We start from the raw sequence: 13,485 nt of genomic DNA, 5'->3' as shown, positions 1-13,485 counted from the left end.
AGAAATTAATAATCTGGTGAGTAGCTAGAATTAAGTATCTTCACCTCTGAGCTTTGAGTTTTTAAATGCCCAAAATGCAAATAATAATTACCTCTTTTAGCTTCCTTAGAAACCTGATTTATGTGTGCAGCATATCCTCAAAGGAACAGACTAAAGAGTTAGGGACTCAGTCTGGAAAATGAAGGCTGAGTGGGAATACAACCTATGCTTCTAAAATGGGGAAGGGGCTGGCTTGAGGGAATGCAACCTTGACCACTGAATCCGAGAAGATTAATTAACAAGTTGAGTCTCTCTTGAAACTCAAAAAATTTAAATATATGTCATTAAAGAGAAATTTTACTCCACAAAGAAAGAGTAAACACATGACTTTTGTTAAACAAAAATGTATTGAAATTTGGAAACAGAAGTAAACTTCCAAAGTTGAACCATGCTTCCTGAAGAATTTTAAAGGTTACTTCAATATTTAGCACACATACTAGATTATTGCATCAAGTCAATAAGAAAGATCTGTGATCCATCTTAGAGGTTAGCAATATGATGCTAGGATAAAGGTTGCAACCATAACAATATTATTTTCTATCTTAAAACTGCAGAAATGTTAAGAGATAATGTTCAAATAATATGAGATGTCTCTAAGATAACAGAGGGAATGGGCTAAAAGTCAAATAGGTGGTAGACAAATTAAACAGTAATCCTTAACATCATTATTTTCATAGTCATTGATTCTTTAAAAAAAGGTACAAATAAGTAATGAAAATTGAAATACACACTTCCCTACTGTCAAAAAGCTTACAGTTCATTGCATTTTGTGAAAAATAAGTGCCTTGGAATCCTATAATATCAATTCTAGTCCTAGTTCTAGCCCTAATTTATATTAATATGAGAAACTGTACACACTGGGATAAAGTTTCTTCATGCTGCATTGGAGATAATAATACCTGTCTTCTTTTATCACCAGATAATTTAGAATTTTAAATAGAGTAAACACTTGAAATACTTTGAAAAGAAAAGGACAGTCTATAAAAACTATAGAATACAAATACATTTGTTCATAAGTCTTATTATAATTAATACATTTTCTCTTTGCTTTAATTATGCAGTATTTTATTTAACAGTAACATAAAACACCCACAACAACAAAGAACACAAAGAATTTCTCTGTCAACCAGTAATTTTGACATCGTGAACAGATGCTTACAAGAAATGAATTTGAGGAACGAGATCATACTTAAAGCCTACCTATAAAAACCCAGATATTTTAAAAAGACTATCGTCAACTCATTAACTAGAATAATTATAACAACTTGTGAACTATACATACATTTTTAAAAAGGTCCATTAGCTATTCACATCATTTCTTATGGAATGGATAATAAGATTCACATCTTAAATATTAGTTTACATACTAGAGATTCAACCTGAACCTTCATGAATTCCAGGACTATGCTATGTACTTTGAGTGATTTCTAATACCACGCCTAGTGCCTGCTCTCTAACTATTTTACTTCCCTATGGACACAATTAAAGAGAGACAAACAGAAATCACACAGAGAAAAACAGAGACAGAAAGTGAGAGAAGAAAATAAGTTAATTTGAAGTTAATATAAAATGTATTCAAGAAAGTAATTCTCTTTTGAGAATCCATTTTAAATGTTAGAAAATAAAGAATTTAAAAACTAGTCATTTCGGAGAGGGTGCTACTAATCATCTTCAAATACTGATATCAATCCCTTGGTTTTCCTTTCATGGTTAATTGGTGCAGGTGTCAATTGTCCAATTGGAAAAACTTTTTTACTTTTCAACACATCACTGACAAATTTTCCCATAAGACTCAAGAGTCAATAAGTAATGGGGAATGGTGCTCGCTTCGGCAGCACATATACTAAAATTGGAATGATATAGAGAAGATTAGCATGGCCCCATGCGCAAGGATGACACGCAAATTCGTGAAGTGTTCCATATTTTAAAAAAAAGAAAAGAAATGAAGAATGGAAGTAGAACATTCACAATTTTCACAGTAATTTCCTGTTTCATACTAACATGACTCATCTCAACTTTGATTCAGGTACTCCTATGACAGATACATCCTGGAAAGAGTTGTCAAATGGTCACTGCATAGGATAGATCAATATGCAATGGGTAATCAGAAACGCTATAGGTTCTCCCATAAAAGTACTTAGAGAAATATAAGAAAATAAAGACAAATTATATGTGAACTATTTTACCATTTAAAAGGAAAAGATAAGCTTGGGGATTCTTTTATAGTTTTCCTTCCATCTCGATTCCTTATGAAAGCAAATTATACCGTTGGGGCAGACTGATTTTAGGGAGCCTCGAAGCAATTCATGTTTTCGCTATCTCTTATGTCTAGCTCACTCTTAGCTCTGCTCCCTTAACATTTATTATTAAGAAACCCTTGATAGATTCAATATAGCTTTGTTATTTCTTGATTTTAATTAGTTCTTAGGACAATGTCTATATGTTCATATATTATAGACAATATGTTTTTAAAATAAATTTGATAAACTTAGGATATACTTACATATATTTATATATACCCTCACATGGTACACATTTATTTCCATTTAAAGTAAATATATATTATTTCCATTAAAATAGTTTTTACCATTTTTTATGATTATCTAAAAAATGAAGTCATGATCTTTTATTGGTAATATATATACATATATATATATATATATAATACCCTCAGATATAAGAACATACATACTCATGTACTGTGGTGTACCCCAAGACCCACCCATATCTGGGAGGAGTTTTGGGAACCGGATAATAGGTGTAACTACCTGCAAGACCTCCCATTGCTGGGAGGGGTCTGGAAAAGGATAGATAAAGCTCTGAGCCAGGGGATTCGGGACTTTTGGCCGTTTCTCTCTTGGCCCGGCTTGGCTTCCTGGCTTTTGGATCTTTGGGCCGCATGGAGCCCAAAGGGAAGATGGCTAACAGGAGATAAGATGCAGGGCTAGCAAAATATAGCTGAATGCTTAAAAGGTTGACATAGGCCACACACCTGTGGTGGCTAGGGCATAAATAAAGATGATTCTTCCTGAAGCCTGCGTGTGAGTGATTTCACCTGGGCCTGGAACTCGCCGGCTGCATGGAGGTTGCAGAGCCATGTGGGCTGGATGGCATCATCCACCATCCAGCCCCATCGTTAATTATTTAATGCAACATCTGGCGCCCGAACATATCCAGAAAATAATTTAACTTGACCTCCTATGTTAATTTTTATTAATTGCAACAAATTTCTATTATTATTTTGTATATAAAATGCTTGTCATCCTCACTAAAAGTTGTGTTAGTAAATACTGAAGAAGCACTAAAGACATGTCTTGTGTTCCTCTGTGGTTTTATATCATCAACCAACATGGGGACAGATATTTCTTCTTTGATCTGCAATAATATTTGGTCTTGGGAGAAATGATCATGTGTGAGAGTCTAAAATTTACCCAACATAGAATTATATTTATGATTTGATTCTTTCAGATTCCTAGAAAATGATTGTTCATCGATAGAGGCAGTGCAATATTCTCAAATAGTGATATTACAAACATATACATACACATACTTATGCTCTATTTCATTTGTACATATACACTAATGGTCAGAATAAGTGATAAATTTTGTAAATCAAAAAACTACTCTTATAATGTGAGCAGCTGAAATTATAATTTTACCTATATTTCACTAAAATAGACATTATTCATTCTTTTCTATACCTCTTAACTCTGTTAAATCTCAGCTCCTCTAAAATATGGCAATAATTCAGAATTGATGTCTTCACAACATTGTTGTCAGTCTAAAATGAGATATACTGTATATAATCCCTTATCTATTTTGATTCTTTGAAACAGTATTTATAACAATATTTATCTTTAACAGATAATATAAACAGGCAAATCAATATTTAAAAACCTCAGTAACTGATTTTATGGGCAGAGAAATGTAGATGTATAAAGAAATAAAATATTTATTGAATAAAGTATTGTAAGGCTTTTGTCTTAAAACTACATATAGGTATCTGGGGCCAGAGAGATAACATGGAGGTAGGGCATTTGCCTGCATGCAGAATGACCAGAATGATGGTGGTTCGAATCCCTGCATCCTATGTGGTTCCCCAAGTCTGCCAGGAGTGATTTCTGAGCATAGAGCCAGGAGTAACCCCTGAGCACGGAGGGGTGTGACCCAAAACAAGACAAACAAACAAACAAAAAACCCCAACTACATATAGGTATCATTATGTTATTGTGGATGAGAAATCTTGCAGGAAATTAATATAACCGTATGCTTAAGGTGTTATATGATTACAGTCAAGAGCTAGGTTTCATCTGATAGGTCACCCAGAGATTTACTTTAAAATTTAGCATGTAGTTTTTATTTTTGACAAGTTCTTGTAGTGGGATACTTATTTCAATGTTGTATATATACCACAAACTAAACAGATTCTTGCCATGTAGATGTATCTAATATTCTCACAATAAGTTAGTTTCATCCAAAGCAGTTCTACCAAAAATATGGAAATCACAGTCAAAAGACAGTAAATCATAGGAATAATAAAATATGCTATTTACTATATTCAATAATTACAACTTAGCTATATTATCTATCAAATACTTAAAATTGGAAAGACTTGAATATTTATAAACACTAGTCATTTGTTAGTAATGATTACTATGTTCATTTTTATTTATAAAATTTGTTTATTACTAAATAAAAACAAATTTTCTCTGACAATTTTAAATGTAAACCCTATGTTTGTCAGTCTATGTTCATTATGTATTTTTAAAATTTTATTGGTACACTATGCTTTACAAAGTTGTTCATAATAGAATTGTTTCAGGAACGCAATGTTCCAATAACAATTCCACAACCAGTGTTGTTCTCCTTCCTCCAATGTCCCCAGATACTCTTCTACCCATTAGCCTGCCTTCTTGCACACACATAACAAAATTATTTCAGATTGTTTGCTCTAACTATACTTAAAGAAATGCTAAATAGAATGATCAAAAACTAAGTTAATAAAAGTCAATTTGTAATATTTAACTGCAGTGCAATTTAACTTAAATTAAAATTAATAAATTAAATAAATTAATAATATAACTATTAAATTAATAAATAATACATTGATCAATAACTGAAAATTTATAAACTCTCTTAGCAAATGGGTAGACATAAATTTCTTAATCTAACATAGGGAAACTATACCATCAGTGAGTACCATACTCAATACCATATGTTGGGAAGCTTTTTCTATTCCAATGCTTCTTATAAATTGGTGTCTACTATATATTCTCTAAGCTGTTTCCTGTCAATGAAGCTCCTCTGCATCATTATTTAAAATCCAATGATAATTTATTTAGATGAAGTATTCTTGGTCAAGTGCTCATTTTTTTAGTTTTGTACTATGTACTACATAGTATGTACTACATTTTTATTGTCTCATGAGTCTGCTTTGTACATCTTATGAGATCTTCTTTGTATGTAAAATCTTTTTTATCTTTCAGTTTTTAATATTCAATTTCTGTCATTATACTTTGCAGGGTCCAGAAGCCCCCCAGGGGGGCCCGGCCAGCAGGAATTAGCTGGGAAGGCTTCTCAGACGACCGCACTTCTATTTTGCTGAGTAGAAGCACAACCACACTGTAAAAAATCTGAGAGAGGTTAATAATAAAGACCCAAGGCAGCGTCTCACTGTTCAAGGGTGTCTTTATTGGCTACAGTTCCTTCTTAAATAGTGAAGGAGAAAAAGGGGCAGTACAAAGGTGATGTCAATCATACTTTTGGCGCGAAGGCTCATAAGGAAGTGGGCAGTGGGCTAGGGGCTGGATGACCTTTAAGCTATACTGAACGTGCTGTTTCAATGGAAACTTCTAGTGTCCTTCTAGCTGCATTCCTAATTGCTTGACTATCAGGAAATGGTGCAATATGTGCTTGCCTAGTGATCTTGAACAGACAATATAGCATATACTTATTGATAACAGCCTAAATTACTCCGGAATGTGGTCTTAAGGAATGGGGCCTAGTTTCTGATAACTGGACCAGGCGGTTTTTTTCTCTCCTCCGGGCTTATAGCTAAATTAAGTCCTGCAGCTACATTCTTTTCTCTTAGCTCAGAGATTTACAGCAAGACTGCATATTGCTTTTAGGTGAAAAGCTGGGCTATGGCAGAGAGAACAGCAAAATGTCCTCAAACAAGTCAGTCCCCAACATCTCCCCCTTTCTCTTCTAATAAAAGAAGGAAAGTCGTGAGCGGGTGGAAGAACCGTGTCTTAGGCATACAAGGTTTGACCAGGTCGGACACGGCCAAAGCCGCATTTAACAGGTGGCCACAGACGCCATGGTTGCGCGCAGAGATCCGAATTATGCGTTGTAGCCTTTTAGGGCCGTGCCCTAACTGGGACCTTGCTAATCCCGTCGTAGGTGTCTCCACAGCCGAGAGCACAAGTGCCGGAGCGAGCTCCGTCTGTTAGCTATGCGCTCTATCTCCTGGAAACTTAGTGGCTGGAAAGGCGGCTTGGTGACTAAAGCCAAGTTTTCACAGGAGTCACGCGGGGTTAGACGCTGGTAGTTAACCTGAATAGAGGTTTTTGCCTTTTCATCTACCTGGTTTTTAATAAAGGCAGTAATTTTGCGGAAAATCCATGGGCCAAGAGAAAAGAGCAGCATGAGGCTAATAAGAGGGCCCAAAATAGTGGACAAGATTGTGTGGAACCAAGGGGAAGAGAAAAACCAATCCTGGTACCAACCTTGTTCTTCATCGAAATGTTTTTCAAAATCTTTTATACCATCACCAATATGTTGGACGCTGTCCCTAACTAATCCAGTTTTGTCTTTAAAAATACAACATTGTTCCTTAAGGGCTACACAGACTCCCCCTTTCTTCAAAAAAAAAGGAAACCAAATTAAAGCATGGTGGTTTTGCTGCACTATCTTTGCTAGGGATTTAACAATGTGCTTTAAGTGTTGTAAACTTAGTTTAAGTTTGTAAACATTATTAACAACAGTTATACTTAAGGCATTGACAGATTTTAGAGTATGAACCAATGAATAAATTATTGTGCTTACAGCGGTAGCACCCAGGCCTATGATTAAGGCTAGGGTGAGAGCAGGTTTGACAGGTAAGTTAGGCATTAAAACAATGAAAACACAGTAGTTTTAGGACTGAAAAAACAAATGTGAAACAATGGGGGAGATAAACCAGTGAAACAGGCAAGAAACGTTAAATTGGGGGCAAATATGAACTAAAAGGAGGAATTAATGACAAGAATTTGATTACAATTTTCAATAGGGGGAATCATATTGGGTACCAAAAGGCAAAGTATAAGTTTCACCATCTGTTCCAAGGTGATGCTGAAGTAAGGCTTGGGGCTGGATCGCAGAGCGAAGGGGTTAGAGACAGGCAGGAGGTTGCCAAAGCAGGCAGGGTCGGTGATGGTGGAGGCGTTGACCAGCTGTAGGATGAGGTTTGAGGTGGGTGAATAGCAGGTACCGAAGGCGTTTGCATCTGGGCGGAGGGCGGAAGCGTTGATCATGACAAGGATGAGCTGAGAAGAGGAGGGGGGGTCCCGAGGACAGCATGGGCTGGAAGGGTGGGGAAGCCGGCAGAGTCCTGAAGAGCTCAGGGCATGGGAGAGGTTGAGCTGACATAGCCAGTGTGTCCTGGGGAATGGGTGAATGGGCCAGGTTGTGGCAAAATTGATTGGGGGTGGCTCACTCTTCCTTAGCACCCATGGTGAGGGCACAAAGGGCTACTTCCAGGATGGGTTAGGGGATGCGTGGGAGGGGTTTGGCTATGTATGCGGCACCATAAAAGGGGAAGGGAAGGAACCAGAGGTGTTGCCATTGTCTTGCAAGGGAGTGAAGTGGAGCAAACAAATTAATGAAGCCTTGGTTCGAAGGGGGTGGTTGGTGGCAGCCAGGCAGAGTACCATTCAGCATTTCCTTTAGGCAGAGTCAGTTAGAAACAGGTCCGGTAGGAATGGTGGGCTAGCAGTGGGTGAAGATAGGACTGCAGGAAGCTGTAGGAGGTCTATAAGAAAACAACTTGGCAGGAGGTAAAATGATTATTTGTGAATGCCACAGGAATGCCTTCTGACTTTTGCCAGACTTTAGCACTTTTAAAAAATCTTATAATTAATGATAGCCAATTGTTCAAAAACCTTTAAACTGAACTTAAATGATTTCCTTTAAACTTCTTAGTTATTATATTAAAGCTAGATGCTTCTTTTTCTAGCCAAATTTGGCCTTATTCTATTGGCCTTAACTACACATAGCAGAAAAACTGGGGATTGCAAAGTCCAAAAATTCTCCAGGAAAAAGTTATTCCTGATGGCCATTTGAGAAATTTTTGGGGTTTACCATCCCCTACCTTTTTTGCCATGCTGATAGAACAAAGCTAGCTTAGCACAGAATTTTTTAGCAGGATTTCACAGTTTGTTAGATGACCAGACTAAGCCAGGTTAAAAAAAAAATTAATTGAAATTTCAAAAATGGATAAGGCTTTAAAAATTGTATTTATATGAAATGCAAAAATAACAAATAGACAGACAGAACAAACACGAAACACAACATTGTGGCCACTTTCACGCATAACACACACACATGAACAGACAAGAGGACTTATTCAAAATTTGCATTGGAAAAATTGACAAGCGCTTTTAAATATTTAGCCGGCATGTTTGTAAAAAAATTGTTAACGTAGCTGGAGTGGAACTGCTGAAAATAAATTTTAAGGTTTAGCTTTAACACAAAACATTTTTAAAACAATTGTAATTTAAAGTTGAAAACATAAAGTAAAATGTTAGCAGTTAAAATTTTGTTAAGTAAATTGCTTAGTGAGCACTGTAGAAGGAGTCTGCACTCTGAAGTATGATATCATTTGCTGTAAAGGAACAGGTTTGTTATAAATTGGTTTTACAGTAGAATAGTAAGACAGCTGTAATAAAGTGTTAAAATTTTTTATGATTAAACACAAGAGTATGAACTATGATTATTAAAGGTATAAAAAACTGACTTTAAAAAACAACTGTTTTTACTTTGAAGACTTAAAGTGAATAATTTGTAAAAAATATTAGATACCAAATTGACAAAATGTTTAGACATTATAAAATATAGTTAAAGACATTTGATGCATTTACACACCTAGAGCTTAAGACCAAAATTATTTTTAATACTTGTTAATTTGCTTATAAAATTTAGTTACTTTTATGATACTAATTAACAATATTATTTTAAAAAGGGCTAACCACAACATGAACAGAGACAACTTAAGATTAAACTTGGAAAATGCAAAATTATTTGTACTTACCTTTGAGTTTAAAATTAAGCTTGAAATTAAGAAAAGAAATAAAGCTACTTAAGGTTTAAGTTTATGAACAATAATTTATGAACAAATTTATTTAACTAGTTATCATATTGTTTTTGTTATTGAAATGGCTTTTATGCCACTATTTGAACTGCCTAACCACTTTTAAGGTTTAGATTATTTGGTTTAAGTTTTTCAAATGGCAATGCTATTTTGCTATATTTATATGCATTCAAAAGAGCTTAGGCTTAGCTTAGAGTTTTGGAATGTTTATACATTATTGTTAAGGAAAGCTGACCAACTTATTTTGCTCACTTGTATTATTTTAGTTCTTAAAAAATTAACTTTCTAAACATGTGCAGTAATTTTAACAAAGGAGTTTTGCTTTTTTTCCCAATGCAGAGTTTCTTAAAAACAAAGTTAAAAATGTTACAAAATGTTATTTAACTATTAGATTTGAATGGCAAACATGGGAAGGAAAGAGCAATTAAAAAGACAAAATATAAGAAATATTTAAATGCAGATTAAGGAGCCTAAGCTACTAAAAAATGCCCATGACATGAACTATTTTACAAACTTCATATACTTTTAAGATTAAAAATAATTTTAAAAAAGACTTAAATTTTAATATTTGTGTGTTTGTTTAAGTTTTAAAGCACGAAAAGGTTTTTTGTTTACTGATAATTTGTTATTACAAGTAACAGAATTATGACCTTGCTTTAAAATTTTTGAGAGGCATGAACAAGGGTGTTTATTGCTGTTATTTTCCTGTTGCTGTGACACAGACTTTGGAGAGTGACTCAGGTACAGAGCTGCTGACAAGCTAGGGTTTGGAAAATGTACACTGCGCCTTTAAAAGCTTAGAGGCCGGGCTTACAGCGCAGGGAAGAGAGAAAAAAAACCGGCGGGCCTTTTTTTTTTTTTTTTTTTTTTTTTTTTTTTTTTGCATTTTAGCTACATAGAAACTTAGTTTTAAAAACAGGTACGTCACCTTTGCGTAGGTTAAACTTATTATGACATTTTGTAACACATTTAAGACTTTTTAATTTTACCAACTGTGGCCTTTATACTTAGAAAAACATTTCAACTTAGGCATCCCAACTCAGGAAAAGGGAACAGTTGTAGCACCAGAGAGACAATTATAAAAGCCTGAGGGAAGATAGGCATTTGTATTGTAAGGGAGGTTTTCGCCCTGCTTGCTAAAATTGCTGAAGCGGCTGCATGGCCAGGATGGCGGGGGGGGGGGGGGGGGGGGTAGCAAAAGTTTGTTGTCACGTGTGGAACCGGGTTTAAGCTGGGATTTGGAAAATGGGCGCTGTCCCTTTAAGGTGAAGCCAGCGATGAGCTCAGAGATTAGAATGTGTGCTTGCTTGCTGGAAGGAAAGATTTTACTGCGGAGAAAAAGTTAACTTTGCAAGAGTTCAGCTTTTCAGCGGGGGAGACAGCGCCGCCCCCAATAGATTTCAAGCAGGAGAGCGTGTAAGGGGCTGGGGTCACACGGCTTGAAACAGCTGTGAGGCTTTTCCAATTAAAGGCTTTGTATTGTTGCAATTGCTGGTTAAGGAGGGGAGTTGGTGGAACAGGGACGGAGCTGAAGCTAGGGAAGTGAAGGGCTGTTTAGGATTTTGCACAGAGGGTGCAGGGGCAGAAGTAAAGATGAAGGGTCAGAAGAGGAAGGAAACTGAGAGACAGAGTCAGAGCGAGAGGGAGCCCAGGAACACTAGATTTCTGGCAAACATCATGAACAAACATTAAAAAATTACAAATATCTTTTTTGGTAACCTCTACATGTCTGGCTTTCAACTCAGACTGTATATATTTAATGAATTTAAGTTCAGTACTCAAAGAATTACCCATGGTAGCGTATCCTATGGGTTAAGCCCCAAAAGCCAATCAGGGGCGGCGATCGGAACGACTGGAAAAACTGCAGTTTAAATATTTGATTAAGGCTAACTCGTTTCAACGCTTACCCTGATGAGGTAATTTCCGCGATTTACGAAGGAGCTCTAGACTCGCCGACCTGTAGTCGTTCGGAGTGTGGCGGTGATCTTCGAGCCCAGCGTTGGGCGCCAAAATGCAGGGTCCAGAAGCCCCCCCAGGGGGGCCCGGCCAGCAGGAATTAGCTGGGAAGGCTTCTCAGACGACCGCACTTCTATTTTGCTGAGTAGAAGCACAACCACACTGTAAAAAAATCTGAGAGAGGTTAATAATAAAGACCCAAGGCAGCGTCTCACTGTTCAAGGGTGTCTTTATTGGCTACAGTTCCTTCTTAAATAGTGAAGGAGAAAAAGGGGCAGTACAAAGGTGATGTCAATCATACTTTTGGCGCGAAGGCTCATAAGGAAGTGGGCAGTGGGCTAGGGGCTGGATGACCTTTAAGCTATACTGAACGTGCTGTTTCAATGGAAACTTCTAGTGTCCTTCTAGCTGCATTCCTAATTGCTTGACTATCAGGAAATGGTGCAATATGTGCTTGCCTAAGTGATCTTGAACAGACAATATAGCATATACTTATTGATAACAGCCTAAATTACTCCGGAATGTGGTCTTAAGGAATGGGGCCTAGTTTCTGATAACTGGACCAGGCGGTTTTTTCTCTCCTCCGGGCTTATAGCTAAATTAAGTCCTGCAGCTACATTCTTTTCTCTTAGCTCAGAGATTTACAGCAAGACTGCATATTGCTTTTAGGTGAAAAGCTGGGCTATGGCAGAGAGAACAGCAAAATGTCCTCAAACAAGTCAGTCCCCAACAATACTTTCTCATTTTGAATACAATATGACTTGGTGTTTTTCTAGTTTGGACTATTTTTGTCGAACACTTTGGGTCTCTCAGATTCCAAGGATTGTATTCAACTCTGGGGAAAATCTAATGGATAGCTATTGCTTCTTCATAGATTTGCCTTCTTGTTCTTCATGGACTTTGATTATGCTTATATTGTTCCTCTTAACTCACCACACAGTTCTCTGATATAATGCCCACTTAATTCCAGACTGTTTTCTCCTTCTGGTGTTTTCTAGCAGTGTCCTCTTTCTCATTTTGGAGTTCCTTGATATTTTGCTCATGTTATTCTTCTATTAAAGATTTCCATATAAACCACCTATCATGTTCTTTATTTTATATATTACCTACCATATTTTTATTTCCTTCATTGCTTTAGGGTATATATTTTTAAATCTAGTCATTCTTTCCTGTGCTTTGCTAACTATCCATGCCTATTCTTTCCTTTAAGCCTTATCATGGTGTCACTAACGACATTGTTTGAGAGTTTATTGATGTTATTTATGTCTTTATCAATATTGTTTTCTCCCATTGAGCTTGTTGGACGTATACTTTGTTTTTCTAGTGTTATTGCTATACTGGTGTTGAGTCTTTATAGTTAGATCTGCTGGAGGAAGCTGAGGGATTAGACCAAAGTTGCTCTCTTTCTGCAAGTCTTCACACAATACAAAATTGCCTTCTGCACCCCTATATTTATTGCACGGCTATTTACAATAGGGAGAATCTGGAAACAATTAGGATGCCCTTCAACAAATGAATGACTAAAGAAACTGTGGTACATGAACACAATGAAATATTATGGAGCAAACAGAAGAGATGAAGTCATGAAATTTTCCCATTCATGGATGGACATGGAAACTATTATGCTGAGTGAAATAAGTCTGAGGGAGAGAAATAGACACAGAATAGTCTCATTCATTTATGGGTTTTAAGGAAAAAAAGTACATTATTGTAATAATGTCCAGAGACAATAGAGATGAAGGCTGGTGGTGGGAATGTTGCACTGGTGTATGGGAGTGTTCTTTTTATGAATGAAACCCAAATACAAACATGTTTGTAATCATGGAGCTTATATATATTTTATTTAAAAATAAAAAAAGTATATGTAATACTCTAAAACTAAAAGAGGAGAACTAATATCCATATAAAATGTGAAAAGAAGCTAGAGGTGAGAATGTGCACTATAAAGGACAATTTTGATATATCATGAATTTATATAATGGAGTGATAGGGACTTAAGTGAAAAAACTACAAGTCCAATTTATAAAAATATCTTAGAAATAAAAATATAAAATTTAGACTTATTTTTTCCCAAATTCTGGGAATACTATAAAAGCATCTGAGTTATGGAATGAGAAGATAAATTTTAGGTAGCTTAAATA

The 13,485-nt window shown here is 36.0% G+C and overlaps 1 non-coding gene across 1 annotated transcript; it reads left to right on the top strand.

The window, feature by feature from the left end:
- The first annotated feature begins 1,858 nt into the window (after positions 1–1,858).
- LOC126004585 (U6 spliceosomal RNA) lies at positions 1,859–1,966 on the top strand. Its single transcript, XR_007493857.1, has one exon. It is a non-coding gene; the product is annotated as a U6 spliceosomal RNA (small nuclear RNA).
- Positions 1,967–13,485: the final 11,519 nt, after the last annotated feature.

This window comes from Suncus etruscus, chromosome 3 (assembly GCF_024139225.1).
Source record: "Suncus etruscus isolate mSunEtr1 chromosome 3, mSunEtr1.pri.cur, whole genome shotgun sequence".
Taxonomy (NCBI): domain Eukaryota; kingdom Metazoa; phylum Chordata; class Mammalia; order Eulipotyphla; family Soricidae; genus Suncus; species Suncus etruscus.
Note: the sequence above shows the minus strand (reverse complement) of the source record. Positions and strands in the feature narration are given on the sequence as shown.